This window comes from Cupressus sempervirens, chromosome 4 (assembly GCF_028749045.1).
Source record: "Cupressus sempervirens isolate cs-2001-9-10 chromosome 4, ASM2874904v1, whole genome shotgun sequence".
Classification (NCBI taxonomy): domain Eukaryota; kingdom Viridiplantae; phylum Streptophyta; class Pinopsida; order Cupressales; family Cupressaceae; genus Cupressus; species Cupressus sempervirens.
In genome coordinates, this window is record NC_143121.1 from 394,655,880 (window position 1) to 394,677,358 (window position 21,479).

Genomic DNA, 21,479 nt, shown 5'->3' on the forward strand with positions numbered 1-21,479 from the left:
CTTCTATAGTGATAGGTTCAATGATTCCTTGTTTCTGAGATCCATGACCACTATAGCCATCATAGCCTTGTTTCTACATGATGGTAAACCCAAGTCCATACTTGCTAGGAGATATCAAAGTGGGTTCTCATTCTGCTTTTGCTTTCTCAATACATACAGATGTATTCTCATTGATAGAAGTATCATTCTTTGTACTAATCTCTGATTGTGCTTGAAGTGGTTGTGATTTACCATGAGATTGGGGAGAAACTAGTGACTCCCTAATGTGAGAGAATTGAGAAATAAAGTACTCTCCACACCCATTGTCTTCAATCTTCATCTTTTCCTTGGCTTTATTGAGCAATATATCGGCATCCACATACTTAGAGGGATTTGTGGGTTGTGCTTCATTATTTTTTGGGATTTGGAATGCAGTAGCATCTCTTAGATTAGTACAAAACTGGAAAGGATCTGGATCATCGGGGATGGTAACCTCTATGTTGTGATAGGAAAATTTCAAACATTGATGATATGTAGAAGGGACTACTTTTATAGCATGAAGCCAAGGGCATCCTAGTATCATGTTGCAATTCATTTCGATGTTTAGGACATGGAACAATGTGTCTTCAATAGCTGGACCAAGTCTGACAGGTAATGTGATGATGCCCCTAGAGAAGCGTTCACCATCATCATAAGCTTTTATTGTGATTCTTCGAGAGGGATCCACATCATCTTCAAAATAACTCAAATTGTTGACAACCTTAAGAGTACAGATGTTCAGTCCTGCTCCTCCATCTATTAAGACACATCTAACTTTGGCATTATGGATGAAGACTTCGAGATAAAGGGGATCATTATGGTTAGGTTTGTCTTTAGGAATATCTCAGGGTGAAAAAGTGATATGTTGTGACACAGATAGGTTCCCAACCATGGCTTGGAACTGGGCAACATCCATGTTATCTGGGACTGTTGACTCTTTAAGGGCTTGCTCCAAGATGTTTTGGTGTTGGGGAGATGCACGTAGTAGGTCCAAAATGGATATTTGTGTAGGGGTTTTTTTGAGTTGTTCAATGAGGCTATAATCAGATGAAGTAGGAGCAGTAGGTTTGCTTGGGGGTGCAGGCCTAGTAGAAGTAGTAGGTCTAGATGGGGCTCTAGGTAGGGTGATCTTGCTACGGCATGTAGTGATAGCACAAAAAGGGTCTTCAACCTTCAATGTGAATGTGGATATGCAGAAGTCAGACTCATTAAAATAATTGATGGTGTAGTCATAGCCGGTGCATGTGTAATTCACATTACCTTGTGAGTTTGAGTTTGAACTTAAGGGTTTCTCTTTGTCATGATTACCCAAATGATCTTTGAAAATAGTATGATCAGAGTTGGATGCTAACAGTGATGGATCAATTGTGATTACACCATCATCAATAAGGTCTTGTATTGCATGTTTCAATTGGAAGCATGATGAAGTCTTGTGTCCTTATGTGCGATGGTAATCACAATACTTTTTGTCATCCCACCAATCGGCTTTAGTCAATGGTTCATCTTTGATTGGGGGTAATTGTAGGAAGATATTACTCAGTAACTATTGCAATGCAGTCTCAAGGGGTATCCCCAATGGTGTGAATTTTCTATCCTTGGTTCTAGGATGTCTTTTGTCTTGTGTGGAAGTCTCAGTTTTATGTTGTGGAGCTGATGTTTGATTAGAGGTTTGTGAATTTGTAGGGTTTACACCTTTCAAAGGTAGTTGAGTTTGTGTTGTACTAATCGTGCAGGCATCTACAATGCCATCATTAGTCACATTCTTGTTTTTGGAGAAAAATTTTGCCTTGTCATTAGACGAGTTGGTGTTCGTGTTTTCTTTGTTTATCTTGAGGATTCCCTTACAGATAAGAGCATCTTCAATACTAACCCCTTTTTCATCAGTTTAGAAATGGTGCTTGGGCTCTTGATTTTGAGTTCATACATTAAGTTCAAGACTAAGTTTTCAATGCACAAGTTTACTTGTTGTTCTTCAAGAATGTCTCGTGAGCATTGACTAACTAAGCTCTACAACGCAGTAAGAATGTGGTGAATGATTCTCCCATCTTTTGTTTAGTTGAGCACAAATCAAAAAGTGTTACCTCATTTGTAATGTTAAAGGCAAAGTGGGAGATAAACTTTTTTGCTAGCTCTGACCAAGATTTGATATTACTAGGAATTTTGGAGTACCATTCAAGTGTGGCCCCCCTTAGAGAACGAGGGAACAATCTCATAAGGTAAGTGGGTTCATCACTAAGTTCAGTACATGAAGCAAAAAATTCTCTGATGTGGTCAATAGGGTTGCCTTTTCCTCAGTATTTTTCAAACCTTGGAGCTTCAAAGTGTTTTGGGAATGGAGGCATATACAGAATTTTATCGAATGGATTAGGACGTAGGTCCCTTTCTGTATATAGAACCTATTTCTTTTGGACTCCCAATGCCTCGACTTTTTTGGAAAGTTGTTTGAATTGTTGTAGTGGTTCCTCATTGGGATTTTGCATGATGGTCTTTCCTTCAAGTCTTTTGTGTCTATGAGTAGACCATTTTCTTTTGGCGAGAACTATGTCTACTTGGTTCTAACACTTCTGTGTCTGATGAGTCTAATGAAGTGTCACTAGGTGGTGGAGGTATGTTGGCACCTCAAAGACAGAAAGGTCCTTGTTGTTGAGGTACTTGTTGTGGTATTTGATGTAGCACTTGTTGTGGGATTGACTGCGATTGTTGTACCATGTGTTGTTGTTGTGCCGTGTGTTGTGGTTGTTGTTGGGATACCTCTGTTGGTTGTATGTGAGACCATGTGCGTGCTTGTTGTTGTAGAGGTATTTGTTGAGGTTGTTGTGGCACATGTTGTTGTTGTAACAAATGTTGCTGGTATGCGATTTGTTTCTCAAGGCATATTTGGTATTCTAACTATTTCTTGAGTTGCTCTTGTTGTTTAGCAAACATTATTTTTTGTTGTTGGAATTGTTGCTGAAATTTTTGTTGATAAATTGTGTGTAAGTCAAGTGGGTCCACATGGGATTACGTGTGAGGAATGTTGGATGTTTGCCCCACTTGTGGTTGTTGTCGTTGCATTTGATGTTGTTGTTGATATGGGGGATGTGTGTCAAGTGGATGTAGACTTGGTTGTGCCTTGGAAGTGTTGAGTCCTTGTACCATTGTAGGTTTTTGTTGTCGTGCGGGTTGACTAAGTCCTTGAGAATTGAATGTCAGGTTTGCATTATTGTTTTGGTACCTTTGTGTTTTAGATGTTCCTGCTTGCGACATCATATTGACTTGAATATGAGATGCATTTCTATTGGGAATGGGTGTAATGTCAATAATACTTTTCCCTTGTGTTTCCATAGGGATGGTTGCACTTGATGTTTCACATGTTGTACTTGTGAGAGGTTCTATAGTGTTTGATGTCGTAGCACTGGGTAAAGTTAGGAGAAAAGGTGTACTTTGTTGATTTTCCTCCAAAGAAGGTATGTCTGGTATCCCTAGAGCATCGGTCCCTTTAGGAGCATCTTGTTGTTGCATCATGTGACTAAAACCAATTCTTAATGTCCTTTTGGGGTGTTTAGGGATTGGTGGTATTTGATCAAACAAGGGGTTAACATTGATGTGTTCAAATGTACTTTGGAGGATTTCAATTGTTAGTTCTTGATGGGGCCTTATAGGTTCCATTATTGTGTTAAAAAACTCCAAAGGTTGTTTTCCCTTGTTTAAGTCCAAATTTATAATGGGTTGGATATTTTCAATTGTTGTGTTGGTTTTATTTTTGGACCTAGGACCTTCCAAGTTTGGGTTAAATTTGACAATTTCTTATGCTGCCAAACGTTTGAAGTTCTTGCAAAAACTTTTGTCTTGACATACCCTAGCCATTTATTCATCAGTGATGCCATAATCAGTGTTAGAGTCATCACTTAGGTGTACAATACCTTGTTGTATGGTTGATGTGTTAGGTTGGCTGAATTCAAATGCATGTGATTGTTCATTTTTCAGGTGAGGTTGGTACAATTCCTCCTCCTGGTGGCATTGGCATGAATATAGGCTCAAATTCACGACTCCATTGAACCATCCCATGTGTGGGGGAAGTATTTGGAGGAAATATCATGGTAGGTGTATTGTTCAAGGTTTGTTGTGCCATAGCTTGAGGATCTTGCTGATACATGTTCTAGGGGTCTGCTAGTAATGGTTGTGATGCCTTGATTTGGTCTTCATCAAAGGTTTGTTGAATTTTCTTTCTCTTTCTTTGTCTTGGACAAGGTTTTGGTTGTGCTTGTGCCTTAGAAAACAAAGGTTGATAGAGTTCCTTGGGTCTTTGAGCTGATTGTCTCCTAGTAAGTGCTGACATGATACCTAAGAGTGCAAATGCAATGGAATTTTTGAGTGTTTTGGGTGATTTTAGAGTGGTGGGTATGCAAGGTATGAGTGTTTTTGGGACTTTTAATTATTTAGGAATGTTATGAAATGTGAGGAAATTCTAGATGAATTATGGTTTTGATGTGCAAAGTACAAATTTCCTAGGGATGTTATGCAAATGCAAATGCAGGGTGATATTTTGAAGTTTGACTAGAGGAGGTGAAAATGACTCTAAGGTATGCGAAATGATAATTAGGGTTATGTTTTGGACTTGGTAATGATAATAAAGGTAGGTGTATGCAAGGTAGACTATGCAAAGGATGTTGTTCTAGGGTTTGTAATGATGTTTGGGACATGCAAAATGAGGGTAAATGCTCAAGAAGGCAAATTGGTTGATGGACAATTTGATAAGGTTTGGTAGTGAAAACGATGCTAAGGATTTTGATCAATGCAATATGAAGGGAATATACCACTAGGGTGATTAAAAATGATTTTTGGGGATGCTAGGGATATGATTATGCTATGACAAGGGTATAGGGAAAGTTTTGAACTTAGGTAAAACCTTTTAGAAAGTATTTTGTCTAGGAGTTTAACCTTGTGATAAAGGACTTTGGATCTTGACTAAAAAACTGATAAAAGACAAAAAGATCAAATTGATAAAAGATGACAAGGTCAAATATATCAAGACATAGATATATTTTGACCAAAGAAAATGATAAGAAAAGAGAAGAAGACTAGTCAAGATCCATTATCCGTCAACACTAGGAGATACTCTTAGACTCATACTTTGTCTAGATTTTTGACTAAATTCAAAGGTTTCGGGGGTTCAAAATGACATTTTGAGGACTTGAAATGGTGGTGATGCTGAGTGGATATGTGATACAGACAATGCCTATGATGCAAAAGGGGATTTTGGGTGCAAGATATGATTTTGGGTCAAGTGCAAAGCGGGGAGGTCCAAAGGCTCCTAGATGTAGTTTTGGGGTCCTAAAGTGCAGTTCGGAGGCCCAAAATGGTCATGCAGGTAGCCAAGTGTTACCTAATAGTGCCAAGTGCACCCTAATAGTACCAACTACATCATTGATGCACTTGGAGCCAGTTTGGGCATAGTTGGTAGTTTTTGGGCGCAGTTGGTAAGTCAGAATGAAGGTTTGCTAATTTTGAGAGGTATGGTTACCAAACTGACATTGCAAGAAGCCAGGATGCTGGGGTTGATGTTAGGATGGGTTGGGAGATGTAAACTAAAGGTTATGACATATAGAATGATGTATTAAGTGAACGTGATGACAATTAGGTGCTGTAGAATGCAGATCTAGGCAAGCTAGTGGAAGGGGAGCTAACTAGGTACCTAAGGACACTGTTGAAGCCCCAAAATGTTATCTGGAAAAAAAAACTAGATCTTAGGACCACCAAGTGTGCCCAAAAAGTTAAAAATATGTCAATGACATAGTTGGGGCCCAATTGGGCATAGTTGGTAGTTTCTGGGCGCAGTTGGTAAGCTGGGCTGAAACTAAGGCAATTCTGGAAGCTATGATTTCAGGATTGATGTCATAGAGAGGTAAATGGTAGAGGATAGTGTTAGGGCTAGTATGAATGCTCAAAATGATGGATAAAGTGGTTAAGATGATGAATAGGTATGCAAAGATGCAAGGTGGTGAATGCAAAGTGCTGATTCTGAGATGGGAATGCAAAAAACTAAGGAAAGTAAAACTGAACCTAAATGGATGCAATATGAAAAGTAATATATACTAAATGAGGACTAAAAGGTGCAATATGAAGTCTATATGATGCAAGAATGAAGCCTAAACTAGGGTGAATGCAAGTGAAATCTATGCAAGTGTGAGATCTACGTTTTGCCAAGCACATTTAAGAGCACAAGTCACCATGTTTTCCAAGGTTCGAGTGTGTTGAATCAATGTTTGCAAAGTTTGATAAAGGTTGAAATGTTTTGGCAATGTGTGAGGTTTTGACAAATTCAAATGATATCCAAGGTGTAAATTTAAAAGTTTGGCTTTTTATCTTGATTATGTTTTACACACACGCAAGACACATTAAGACAAGAATAGCTGTTGTAAAAAGTTAACAAACACACCACAACCTAGGCTTTTAGGACTGTATCCACTGAATTCCTACTTGAACTGAAGTTCAACTGCACTCACTTCTCAAGGCTACCAAGATCCACTTCCCAAGGGGCATGACTTCCCAAGATCCACGAGAATGTAGGATGTCTTCACAAGCATGGGTGACCCCTTGAGCTAGTGGATAGAAAGGATTTTGGCCACTAAAACACAGTTTTTAGTAAGGGCATTCCGTTCGGCAAGTGAATGATAAACTTCCGCAGAAGGTCTCCTAGCCCCGAGAACCGGGGTTTGACGCACCACAAGGGTATTGGAGGAGAGCTATCACACAAAAATACCATCGACACAACTTTCACCGTAATCAAATTTTATATAGTAGCTAGAAAATTGACCTGGCTTTGGCCTATTACTACTTTGAGGTCATCCCCTGGCATACCCAATATCGAGTATCTTGGTCCAAGGTAGGCCTCCTATAGAAGTTACACGAATTTCTCTTACACCCAAGGTCCATGAATGGCCAGGGGAGAGGATACGCCAAATGAAACTCCTAGGGATCTAAAACCGTAGACACGCTAGGCAAAAAAGAAAAATGTTCTTTTTAAGCACCAAACAAAATGTTATCTAATCTAGGAAATCCACACACATAGTTTTGAAAGACACACAAAGTCTTTGACAACATCTTGCAAACAAAGTATTAGTAGTTTATGATCATGTCTTCATCCCACGATCACCACATGCTGCAAATAGATCATTAGTAACACAAAATCACCTAATCTATGTCCTAAAGAGTGATAGGAGCTTGAAATGCAAATTTTGATGGGTGCATGTGCTTACTATGAACCTAGGTGTGCTCCAACAGTGCAAATTACTCCCCAGAAGGCCAAAATGGCTCTAAACATCCCCAAGTGCACCCAGATAGTGTAGACTACATCAATGATGTAGTTGGGGCCTAGTTGGGCATAGTTGGTAGTTTTAGGGTGCAGTTGGGAAGTCAGGTGTAGGGTGTGGTGAAATAGGTGCCTAGTCAAGACCCAGAAACTGCAATTTTCAAAGCTACACTCCCAAGTGCGCCCAAATAGTGTAGACTACATCAATGACATAGTTGGGGCCTAGATGGGTGTAGTTGGTAAGTTGGAAATAGAAGAAAGAGGTTTTGGTGGTTTCTGGGCTCGTAAAACTGCTCCTAGGGGTCCCAAGTGCGCCCTGACAGAGTAGAGTGTGCCTTAGGATAGAAAACTAATAGAATGCATGAGACAAAAGCATATGAGCATTTTACTTGATGCAGGAGCATCTAGAGGTATAAGGGCAATCCTATGTCACCCAAAAAAGTGTACTTAGACTTAGTTTCTGTTTAATGTCTTTACATTTTTGGATACCCATTTGGCTCAAATAAAGGTTCCAACTCTCATAGTTCAAGTATCAGTGCGTTTGAAAATCCCAAAAAGATAGGATCATGTATTTGGGCCATCATTTCAGTAAACTAGAAGGTGTGAATTGGCCAGATGAATGTAATCATGGTTTAGAGCATTCCAAAAAAAGAATCAGGTCAATAGGCCCCATGGTTTGAAAGTTATTGCAGTTTTTTCAAGTTTTGGAGACCTCCTAAGAATGCTTCAAAGTTAGTTTTGGGACATTAAATGACCTCGAAAAGGGTCAAAAAATGGGGGATGAGTGAAGCTTATCCATAGGGCTATAGAGCGCTTCGAGAGCTTTTCAAAAATGTAAACAGTTCATCAATCGGAGCTACGGTTCAAAAGTTATGCCTCCTAGAAGTTCGGTTACCATTTCTGGATTCTTCTAGATTTGCACCGACTTCTAACATAGCTTTCGGAACCTTTTATTTCATCGGTGGATGCCTACTAGCACTTTCTAGAATGTACTCCTAGTCCTTAACCCTTTAGGGTCTATTTAAGGAGATTTCTAGCATTGTAAAAGGTAGTTCAGAGTGGAGTTTGAGAGGAGGTGCAAAAAGGAGAAATATTCTCCAAATTTATGCTATTGTAAGCCCTTAGGGCATGTTCTGAAGTTTATTTTCTCTGTACCATTTGTACAAGCTTATTTTCTCAGTTAATATAATTTCCATTTTCTGTTGTGTCCATTCTGTTCTTGGGTTATGTCCCCATCAAGTGGTATCAGAGCCAGTTTTCCTGAGTGTGTAGACAGAGCGCCGAGTGTGAGGCAGTTTGCACTAAGACTGTGTGGTTGTGGGTTCAAGTTAGAAGATACTTCCATGAAGAGAGCATGGCAGAAGGGCCAGAGCTATTGATCTTGAGGAAGTTAGAGCCCTCTAGAGGTAGGTACAAGCATTGCAAGAGGAGCTTCGTAGAGGAGCAAATGTTGCCATAGGTGACAATAGTGAGGATGACAATGAAGAGGAAGTAATGGGACTAGAAGAGGAAGTTGACGGGGAAGTTCTGAATCCTATAGAGGAAAGGCTTTTTAGGGCCATTACTAAGTTTGGGAAAAGACCTACAATTGAAGTGGGTATATTTTCAGGAAATCTGAAATCAGATGAGTTGATCGATTGGATCAATGAACTGGAAGAATAATTTGAGTATGAGGATATAAGAGACCCAGATAGGGTTAAGTTTGCAAAGGCCAAACTGAAAGGCCATGCCAAAATCTAGTGGCAAGAGGTTCAACTAGAAAGACTTAGAAGAGGAAAGGAGAAGATCACAAGATGGGATCGCATGGTGGACAAATTGAAGAAGCAGTTCATTCCTGTGGACTACGAGCTTGATCTGTTTAAGAAGATGCATGGGTTAAAGCAAGTAGGAAGATCAGTCCAAGAATATATAGAGGAGTTTTACCAACTCTTGATTAGAGCGGGGCATGCAGAAGCAAATAAGGAGAAGGTTTCACGTTATATCAATGGGTTGCAACCTAGCATCCAGGAGGAAATAAGGCTGGTAAGAATGACCAGCGTTGAAGAGGCATACCAATTTGCCCTACGAGTTGAAGAGAACCTGAATAAAAGGTTTGAAGGAAGACAAAGAGGGTGCAGTCAAGGAGGAAGGGGAAGGGGTAGATCATCTGGAGGCCGCAATGAAACCAAAAAGAAAAATGAAGATGTGGGTACTAGTAGAAACCAGAGGAATGAGGGTTTCAACCACTCTCATGATCAAGACTTTGGAAATCAAAGAGGAAGAGGTAGAAGACATGGACAAGGAAGAGGAGGCTTCCATGGTACCTATTTCCATTGTAATGAAGAAGGTCATCGTGCCTTTGAATGCCCTCAATGACAAGGAAGGATAGATAGGAGAGCTGAGGGCCAAGCTAGGGTTGCTCATGTGGATGAGGATGCACAATCATCACATTCAGAGGATGCAGAAAGAGGAGAGACCTTGGTAAATGAAAGAGTCCTACTAAGTGGTGAGAATGAACCAGGACAACGAAAGAGTTTGTTTCGTACCAGATGTAAGTGTGAGGATAAATGTTGTGACGTGATCATTGATAGTGGTAGCACTGATAACCTAGTATCAGAAGAGATGGTCTCTAAGCTAAAGCTCAAGAGGGAGAAACATCCCCAACCCTATCGGATTTCTTGGGTAAAAGATGATCATAAGGTCCTGGTAAGTGAACAATGTTTAGTAGAATTCAAAATTGGGAGTTACCATGATGAAGTTCTCTATGATGTTATTTCGATGGATGTTTGCCATCTATTGTTGGGTAAACCATGCCAATTTGATAGACATGCAATACATAATGGACATGCAAACACATACTCTCTGACAAAGGATGGAGTTTGCCACAAATTGAAGCCCATGAAAAAGGAAGGTGAAAAGGTATGTAGCAGTGCTAGGATTTGTCTTGTTGATGGAAGGAAGTTTTTAGATGGCATGAAACATTAGCATATGTGCTATGCTTTGATTCCTAGGAAAGATAAAGCAGGTAGTAGTGAAATACCATTTGAAGTTTCAAATTTACTTGGGGAATTTGGAGATATTATCTCTAATAATGTTTGAGATGGATTGCCACCAGTAAGGCAAATCAGTCATTAGATAGATCTGATTCCAAGAGCTAGTTTTCCTAACAAGGCTGCTCACAGGATGACTCCTACTGAAACAGAGGAGCTAAATAGACAGGTTCAGGAGCTGTTGAGGAAGGGCTTGATTCGAGAGAGCCTAAGTCCATGTGTAGTACTTGTAGTACTTGCACCAAAGAAGGATGGAGAGTGGAGGATGTGTACAGATTCTCAAGCTATAAATAGGATAACCATTAAGTACCGGTTTCCTTTACCAAGGATGGATGATCTTATGGACTGCTTGAGTGGAGCTCAGTACTTCACAAAGATAGATCTGAAGAGTGGCTATCATTAGATATGGATTCGAGAAGGAGATGAGTGGAAAATAGCCTTCAAGACCAAGGAGGGTCTTTATGAGTGGTTAGTCATGCCCTTTGGATTGACGAATGCCCCAAGCACCTTCATGCGGCTCATGAATGAGGTACTTAAGAAGTTCTTGGGAAAATTTGTTATTGTCTATTTGGATGATATTTTAATTTTCAAAAAGACTTTGGAAGATCATTTACTGCATATTCGTAGTGTCCTTGAAAGGCTAAGGGAAGAGAAACTGTTAATTAATCTAAAGAAGTGTGTCTTTGCAAAAAGGGAGTTAGTCTATTTGGGGTTTGTTATATCACCCGCAGGTCTCAAAATGGATCCAAAGAAGGTAAAAGCCATCTTGGAATGGCCTACTCCAAGGTCTGCTACTGAGGTAAGTTCATTTCATGGTCTGGTTAGTTTTTACAGGAAGTTTATTAAGAATTTCAGTGGCATATGTGCACCCCTAACTGATACAATAAGAGGGGATAGAAAAGAGTTCAAATGGACTGCAGTAGCTATGAGAAGTTTTGAATTACTGAAGAAGAAGGTGACTAAATAGCCTGTGTTGGCACTTCTAGATTTTAGAAAAGTATTCTAGGTGGATTGTGATGCTAGTGGTAGTGCTATTAGGGATGTATTAAGCCAAGAAGGTAAGCCTATTGCATATTTTAGTGAAAATTTGAATGATGCAAAGAAGAAGTATTCTATTTATGATCAAGAGTTCTATGCAATAGTTCAGGCCTTAAAGAAATGGAGGCATTATTTATTGCCAAAGGAATTTGTTTTGTATATTGATCATCAGGCATTATAGTACCTAAATAGCCAAGGTAAATTGAATCAGAGGCATATGAAGTGGGTAGAATTCTTGCAGAGTTATACATTTGTGTTGAAGCATAGAAGTGGAAAATCTAATAGGGTTGTAGATGCACTAAGTAGGAGACAGTTGTTGCTTACAACAATGCAGGTTGAAGTAGTTGGGTTTGATGAACTCAAGAATTTGTACCCCGAGGATCCTAATTTTTTTGAAGCATGGAAATCTTGTAAAGAACCTATTGTTGTAGATAGAACCAAGTGGTTAGACTATTTGATTCAAGATGGCATGTTGTTCAAAGGTAGTCAATTGTGCATTCCAAGGAGTTCCATGAGGGAAAATCTAATTAAGGAGAAACACAGTGGAGGGATGGCAGGACATTTTGGTCAGGATAAGACCATTTCCATTCTTAGAGAACATTATTTTTGGCCTCAAATTACACAGGATGTGAAGAAGTTTGTACAGAGGTTCCAGGTTTGTCAAGTTGCCAAGGGGTTTAGTCAAAATACTGGCCTATATCAGCCATTGCCTGTTCCATCAAGGCCATGGGAGGACATAAGTATGGATTTTGTTCTTGGATTGCCAAGGACACAAAGGGGTAATGACTCAGTATTCGTGGTGGTTGATAGGTTCTCCAAAATGGCACATTTCATTCCATGCCACAAAACTCATGATTCTATCCATATTGCAGACTTGTTTTTCAAAGAGGTGGTAAGACTACATGGTCTTCCAAGGAGTATAGTTTCTGATAGAGATACTAAATTTGTGGGGTATTTTTGGAGGACATTGTGGAAGAAGTTAAGAACAGACTTGAAATTCAGTTCCACGCATCACCCACAGACTGATGGCCAAACAGAAGTGGTAAATAGAAGTCTGGGCAATTTGCTGAGATGTTTAGTTGGAGATAAGCCCAAGGGATGGGATTTGATTCTACCATAGGTAGAGTTTGCTTATAATAACTCTATAAATAGGAGTACTAGAAAATCACCATTTCAAATTGTATATGGGAATAGCCCAAGGATTGCACCAGAATTGAGGAAGATAGAACAAGGGGAGAGGACAAGTGCTGAAGCTGAGGAATTTGCTGAACACATCAAGCATCTACATGAGGAGGTTCAAGCATACATTATCAAGATGAATCAAGAGTATAAAGCTAGGGCTAATCAAAGGAGAAGACACAAGGAATTCCAAGTAGGGGATCTTGTCATGGTGCACTTACAAAAAGAAAGATTTCCAGTTGGTACTTACAACAAGCTGAAAATGAAGAAATTCAACCCCTGCAAAGTTTTGAAGAAACATGACTTAGAAAATGCATATGAGGTGGAGCTGCCAGATGGTATTCACATTTCTCCCATTTTCAACATTGCAGATTTAACAGATTATCATGATGATGGTGCAGACGAGGAGCTAGTTTTAGGGCCATGTCCAATTCCTGCTTCTAAGAAGGAGGAGATAGAAGACATTCTAGATCATTGTGTGGGTAGGAGTACCAAAAACAGGCAGTATGAAGAGTATTTGGTCAAATGGAAAGGACGGCCGATCGAGGACTCAACTTGGATTTCAACAGCTAAGGTTTCCCATTTGGGATTTCCTCTACCATCCATAAAGTGATAGGATCACTTTTCAATTTACCTTGGGTGTCTGATGCAGAAGCATCCAAAGGTATCAGGGCAATCCTATGTCACTCAAAAAAATGTACTTAGACTTAGTTTCTATTTCATGTCTTTACATTTTTGGATACCCATTTGGCTAAAATAAAGGTTCCAACTCTCATAGTTCAACTATCAGTTCGTTTGAAAATCCCAAAAAAATAGGAGCATGTATTTGGGCCATCATTTCAATAAACTAGAAGGTGTGAATTGGCCAGATGAATGTAGTCATGGTTTAGTGCATTCCAGAAAAAGAATCAGGCCAATAGGCCCCACGGTTTGAAAGTTATTGCAGTTTTTTGGGTTTTGGAGACCTCCTAAGAATGCTTCAAAGTCAGGTTTGGGGCATTAAATGACCTCAAAAAGGCATGAAAAATGGGAGACAAGCAAAGCTGATCCATAGGGCTATAGAGTGCTTCGAGAGATTTCCTAAAATGTAAACGGTTCATCAATCGAAGCTACAATTCAAAAGTTATGCCTCCCAAAAGTTTGGTTACCATTTCTGGATTCTTCTAGATTTGCACCAACTTCTAATGCAGCTTCCAGAACCTTCTATTTCATTAGTGGATGCCTACTAGCACTTTATAGAATGTACTCCTAGTCCTTAACCCTCCAAGGTCTATTTAAGGAGATTTCTGGCATTGTAAAAGGTAGTTTAGAGTGGAGTTTGAGAGGAGGTGCAAAAAGGAGAAATATTCTCCAGATTTATGCTATTGTAAGCCCTTAGGGCATGTTCTGAAGTTTATTTTCTTTGTACTATTTGTACTAGCTTATTTTCTCAGTTAATATAATTTCCCTTTTCTGTTGTGTCCATTCTATTCTTGGGTTGTGTCCCCATCATTACTAGACCCCCTAATTAATCTAGGTGTAAAAAGGAAGAGAAAATAGTTGTTATACCCTTCCAAGTGAGCTCCTTCCTTGCACCTGCAAGCCCAAAACAAGAAAACACAAGTTAGATATGCATGTTCACGTCGAGTTCACCAAATGTAGGACCAGAAAATGGGTTAAAATGCATAACATACTATGAAAAAATCACAAAACTCAATAATCATATGTTAGCACCCACTAGTTTACCATGAAAGCCAAACTAATTAAGAAAGCAATAGAAAGCCCCTTTTTCATTTGTAGCTCCCATATTCTTCTTTCTTCTCCAAATGATTGTAGCTCCAATTTGCCTATAGTGCACACAAGGTTGAAGCCAAAGCCTATGATGTGGATAATGCCATGAGAATACTTGAAGTGTGATTTTATGTGAGAGAGAGAATGCAACATGCAAAGAAGTAGAGACTCAAAGATTCAAAGATTTGGACTTTCAAAACTTCAGCATTCCGAGATTCAAGGACCCAAAATGAGAGAAAGAGTGTTCATTTTATAATCAACACTCAAAGTGAGGGCATTGGATTTCTCAACCATAGATGTGCGATGTGGCAAGAGATTCCTATGATGCATATGATAGAATATGCCAATTGTGAGATTCTATGACACATGCAAGTCAAACTTGGCTAAATGTAGAAGAGAATCTATGACGTTTCATAAGACACCTCAACCCACTTAAAGCCAAGAATCTATGACAAAGAAGCCAAATAGAGACATGCGTAAGAGGTAATAATATTTGATTATGACAAATCTCAGCCAAGTGTCAAAGGAGAATCCACGAGGTGTCATATCCAAGTGTCATGATGATGGAGTATTTTATGGAATATTTGAATTAAAAATCCTCTTATTCCACAAAACAAGAATTAGTAGAAAATGGAATTAATGATGGAAAATGGAACTTAGGAAATTAAGAATTTTCATGGTTTGCAGATGATAAACCAATTAATTAATAAAATTAATTAATTGAGGATGATAATTAGGAAGAATAATTAGAAAGAATAGGATTAAATTATGGGTTATTCAATCCTATAGAGAAAATTAGTAGATAATTGGCCAAATTGATTAAATGAATGCGACCGTATCCTTTGACAAAAATGTGACAATGATGGATATGGAATAAGATGATGAAAAAGTAGACCAAAACCATGGTCAAATTAATTGATAGATCAAAATTGATAACATGCCAAGGACACATGACATGAATAAATTGATATGTATCATTTAACCAACATTGTAAATGCTACAGGATTGAAATTGATTGATAAGGTTCGATTATAATAACATTGACGGACATTGTCAATATTATTAAAATGGTTGATGATGCCATGATCTGACATTGAAAGCCTCAACAATGTCAAAGATTGAATGACATGAATGATATTTTGACCTAGCACTAAGAGCCATGACAGTATTAAGGTCAGATTGATAAGATTGATAAGTTGATAGGTTTCCAAGACATTGAAAGCCACAACAATGCCTAGGAGTGGATAAATGATGATTGATTTGGGATGTTTGATATGTTTTGGGTTGATTAGGACCGATTTTGAGTGATTCCAAGTTGATTTGGGGTGATTCCAAGTTAATTTGATATGATTCCTAGTTGATTTGATATGATTCTAAGTTGATATGAAATTGATGTGAAAGGGGATACAAATGACAAAATATAGTCAATTTGGCCAAAAGATCGAAGTTAGTAGAATGAGAAAATGGGACAAATTAGTATGAAGAAGTGGTGAAGTCATAGATGTGAACCATTTTTTAGCGTCTACAATACAAAGTAAGAAAGAGATTCTCATGAGGAAGATATATATGAAAGAGGGAGATTTATGAGAAACTAAAAGGTAAAGATATGGAGATATATGAGATCAGTAGTAAACGATGTAGCAAGCAAGAAGGAAGTAGAATTTAGTAGCAAATGAATATGATTTTGGTGTAATTAAGTTGATCAAGTGATCAGTTTGGTTTGCCATCAATGCTAAAGAGGGAGATTGTTGGAAATGATTGAAAAGCCATGAAGAGTAATGGAATTGGTAAAGAATGTTTTCAATCATTTTTTTTTATCATTGATGTCAAACTTGCTACTTGCAAGAATGACAATTGCTTTAGTGGTCCAAATACTATAATTTGGTTGAATGACAAGGAGGTGGCAATCAATAAGATGTAACTAGAGTACCTAGAGAAAGGTTGAAGTTATGATGTTGTAATGAAGTATAAGGAACAACTAAGCCATTGATGAAATAGTGTATTGATGACATACTCTAAGACATAGAGGATGGATACACCAAGACATGTCAAAATTCAAGGCAAGTTAGTTAGTGCTGAATAGATGCTCAGTTGAAGTCGAGAAAAGTACAACTTAGTTTGTACTGAGTGAAGGTCAGGTGTCGAGTAGCAGAAAAGAAATAGGTACCGAGCAAGATACAAGTGTCGAGCAAGATACAAGTGCCAAGTAAGATACAAGTGTCGAGAAAGATACAAGTTTCTAGCAAGATATAAGTGCCGAGCAATATTGAAGTGATGAGTAAATTTCAAGAGCCAAGTTTCACAAAATTACTTCAGGTGCTGAGCGTCAGTAAATCAATAATGCCAAGTTGCTGCATTATTTTGAAAATCAAAGATTCACAAGATCTGAGCTGACATGGTAGTTATCTAAAATTTTGTGAATCAGATAGAGGATAAGAATGATGAGCTGGTGGCATAGAACACTATGTAATCCATTTTTGACAAAAACAATTGGATTTTAGACTAAGTTTCTAGATAAGAGCAAAATATGGGATAGATACATTGTATCTTACCTAATCCATTGAAACCCTAAAATTGGAGAGGGTGAATCAAGAGGGAAAGGTATTTTAGATTTCTATTTAAGGAGTCATAAGGTCATGAAGTAGAGTAGTGGTGGTCAAGTATGAAAGCATGAAGTGCTAAAGAAGGTAGTATGGAGAAAGAGGGCACAAATACTCTATTTTACTAGATGACGATAGATATGATTGCATTGGTATGATAAGAAAGAAGACTCAAGCAGATGAAGCTTGAGATGAAAAGCTATCAGAGCTGAAGTGATTAAAGCCAAGCAAAGGATTAAACCAAAGTATGATCTGTAATCTGCAAGATAAGTTGTAAGTTGTATCAGATCAAAAGCCATTATTGTTACTCTCTAGAAATTGTAACAGTTAAGATAAATCCTATGGACTTAGGTTGGTTTAATAGCTATGTTATAAATCCTTTAACAAGGTGACATTCCAAGCGAATGTTCCAAAGTCCTTTAACCAGGCCCATTCCTAATAGTATGGTGAAATCCTCTAACAAGGTCACATTTAACAATGTGTTGTAGCCTTTAACGGGGAAGACCATCAGAAGTGGTTGAAATAAATTGCACACTTATTTTTTGGGTATCATTCCCACTTTAGTTTTACCTTCTTATTCCTAGAGGGTTTCTGGGTTATCAAATTCTTAGTGTTATGGTGTGATGCATGTTTACTTTCCATAGTTGTTTCAATATTAAAATTGCATACATGATAATTTCAGTTATGCACCATTAAGAATTTGTAGAAAAAGTATTATTAGGGCATTTGGACCTTGAATAACTAATTCACTCCCCCTCTCAATTATTCTAAAGAATTATAAGAATACTAGATGTATCCCTAGGTCTAGTTACTAAATTCATATAATTATCATCACTAAGTGTTTAGTTTCACCCACAAATGTCATACAATTGACCTTGAATTTTAGGAAACTAATAGTCATACTATATGGATGAATTGAGAGACTGAGACATCAAGAATCCTTTAGTATTCTAAAAAGGGTTTTTTAATCCATGATTGGTTTGCCCCCTTGTTAGGAACTTTTTCAAGTCATTCCTATTTTTCACCAAATGGAGGGCTAATTTCTTGTAGCCTTTTGCAAGTAATTTTGAGCAATTTTTTCGTGTTTCTTGGAAATTGATTAGGGTTTTCCAATAGTGGAAGAAAGTCTTGGAGAGTGTTCTAGTGTCCCTTGAGATACTCACATCTTCATTGGGGGTGTTAGTTATGAGGTTTGGGTTGTTGTGGAGGTAGTGAAGGGAAGCAATAAAGCCAAAGCAAACCTAAGAAGTTGTAGAGGCATGTTTGTTCTACCTAGTTGGTGTGCACTAGTTGAATTGAATAGGATCTTAGTGTTAGGATCCTAAAGCAAGTAGGGTAGCTAGAAACCCTATTAGGTCAAGAGAAAGACCTAAGGAGACCCTAGAAGAAGATAGGGTGGGAAAAATGCTAGTTGTTTCATCACTTCCCTTTTTGTATCTATTGTTTTTGATTCTTAGGGTTTTCCCTCAATATGAGGTCACCCAATTAGAAGTCACAAGGTTTGAATTTATTTTTGTAGCTTTTAGATATTTTATTTTGATAAGCTTAGATATGATCATACACCACTTGTCGAATTTCATCTAGAAATTCTAGCTCTTTAAGTCGAGATATTCTATTATTATTATCATTAATGAGGTCTTTTAGAGAGATTTTAAAAGTAGGAATCTTAACCTTAATAGGAAGCACAACATTCACTCTAAAGACCAAAGAAAAGGGTGTTTTTCCCATTGGAGTTTTGATGCTTTCTCTATAGACCCATAAAATTAGATTAATTAGAAGGTGCCAATTCCTTGTGTTGACATATCAGTCAAGTTTGTTATTAGTGAGACACACTTATTTAGATTGTGTATAGCTACCAAGCTGATTGAAAAATTTACAGTGTTTTCCAAGCATTTTAGTTGTTATCGAGTTCTACAGTTGCTATCGAGTCCTCTGGACAAATTCTGGTGACTACCAAGTAGATTTAGTTAGTGTAAAGTTCACTAGTTTAAACTATGCATTCTAGTGTATGCTAAGTTTATTAGTGAATACCAATCATTGCAATACTTACTAAGTTTATAGTTTAGGTGATGGAAAGCTAGTGTTAACCAAGCTACTCTATGCTAACCAAATAATTCAGTGTTTGCCGAGTTGCACAATATCTACCGAGTCACTAGTGCAGACTGAGTTCAAGACTACTTGGAAGTGATTAGTATGGACTGAGCTTCTATATCTACCAAGTGCATGATGATTCCAAGCATTAATAGTGGATGCTGAGTATCAAAACCTCACCAAGTCAGTCTTCAGAACCTGGGTGTCTTAATGTAGGCCAACTTTGTAATATTTTTGGTAACTTGTATCATGGCTAACTTTTTAATTATGAAATATGGGTTGGTATATATATGAAATATATTGTACCATATCAATGTAATGTGAATGTGTATGCAAAAGTTTAACTTATGAATACAACAGAAAAAAAGTGAATTGTAAAGGCCATAATAACATAAGGAACAATAGTGGCATATCTATCACAAGAAGGTGATCAATACACAAAGGAATCTATTTTAGCAAATCCAGTTGCAAATCAGAGATCTACTACTACTTAATGCTAATAGGTGAACCAATCAAAATCCTTTAACAAGGTAGACCTAACAATCTTTCATAAATATCTTTATCGAGTGCATACTTCATTGTATGTTTGTAAATCCTCTCATAAGGTGGACCTAGCAGTCCTAATTGCTCCTAACAGGGAAGATCATTAGAAGTGATCAATGTAAGCCTTAATATGCCAACTTTATGCTACAATACTAAAGTTTGTGGGTATCATCCCCACCCAAATTTTACTTTCTATTTGGAAGGTTTCTGGGTCATCAAATTTTTGTGTCAAAGTATTATGGATGATTTCATGTTTTCAATTTCTCATGCATGTAGTTAGATCAGATATGAGAAATTAAGTGCTAATTGAATTATTGGATTAAGAATTGAAATTGTTAAAATTTTAGAAGTTTTTGATTTTTCCCTCCCCTCTTAGTAATTTAGCATAGTCTTGAATATTTCCAACACCTTCAAGATTTGTTGACTGTGTGATGTAAGATCTTAATGATAGACTTTTTGGATGCTTCTTCTTATCCATTACCTTAGGGATAATAAATAGAAGAACAATGTTGCTTGATTTTAAACTTTGAGAAGAACTCTTTGAGATCCTTATTTTTAAACTACCCCCCATTGTTAGTAATGATGGAGGATGGTACACCATACTTGCATATGATATAATTGAGAATGAATAGAGGTATAGTTTTTCCATTAGGCTTAGAAAGAGAGACTACTTCCACCCATTTTGTAAAGTAGTCTATAGCTTTGATAATGAAATTTTATCCAATTAAAGAAGGTGGATGAATCTTAGATACTAGATCAAAGGCCCATCATTGAAATAGCCAAAGCATGATAAATGGAATTAGCTCTCTAGTTGGAGCATGAATCAAATTTCTATGGAGTTGATACTATTTCCAAGTTTGGCATATTTAATTGCATCTTGCTCCATATCTGGTCAATAGTAACTAGCTCTAAGAAGTTTATGAGATAATGTTAAGCCATTAGAGTAAGATCTACAAATGCCTTCATGTACATCAATTAATGTGCATTTCACCTCATTGGATTCTAGACACCTAAGGAGTGTACTGTCAAGACCTCTCCTAAACAAGTCATCGGTAATGATGACATACTATGATGCTATAGATTAGGTGATATTTTTCATTCTAGGTTAGATTGTCTGAACTATTTGGTCATGTTGGTAACAATAGATATGATGGTAGTGGTATGAATCATGTCCTATGATAGAACAAATCATCTAGGATTTAGGTGAATTATAAGAAGGGTAGGGTACCATCTCCGCCAAGAATTCGTGTTAAAAATAATTTTTAGGCATCTATAGAATGGAAGTGAGATTAGCCATTACATCAACCACATTGTTATAAGATCAAGGAACTTGTTGAAAAGTGACATATGCAAAGTATTTTTTAAATCATCAACCATTATTTTATAAGGTGTTAGCTTCTCATCCTTTCTCTGATCAACATCATTGACCTGATTGATTACGAGATGTGAATCACCAAAGATAATTCTATTCATCTGCTCTACATTCAACTACAATATTCATACCATTGATTAAGGCTTCATATTTTGCAATATTATTTATACAAGGAAATAAAATCTTCTACACCTTAGGCAATGCATATTTTAGTGGTGTTATGAACAAGAGCCTGACACTAGATCCTTTGTGTGAAGGAACCATCAAAGAACATCACCCATGTTTGATGTGTGAGCATTAAAATAGATTCATCAAGAAATTCAATATTCAATGATAGAAGAATTTGCATTGGTTCTTCTACTAATTGATCCACAATTTCTTGTCCTTTGATAGACTTCCTTTCAACATATGCAATAACAACCCACTCAGTATCATGAACCATTTAGATAATCTTCTTGTCAGATTTTCTTTGCTAAGTAAATACTTTAATGGATTAATTTTTGCAACCAATTAGGTAGTGTGAGCAAGCATGTAGTGTCTCAAATTTT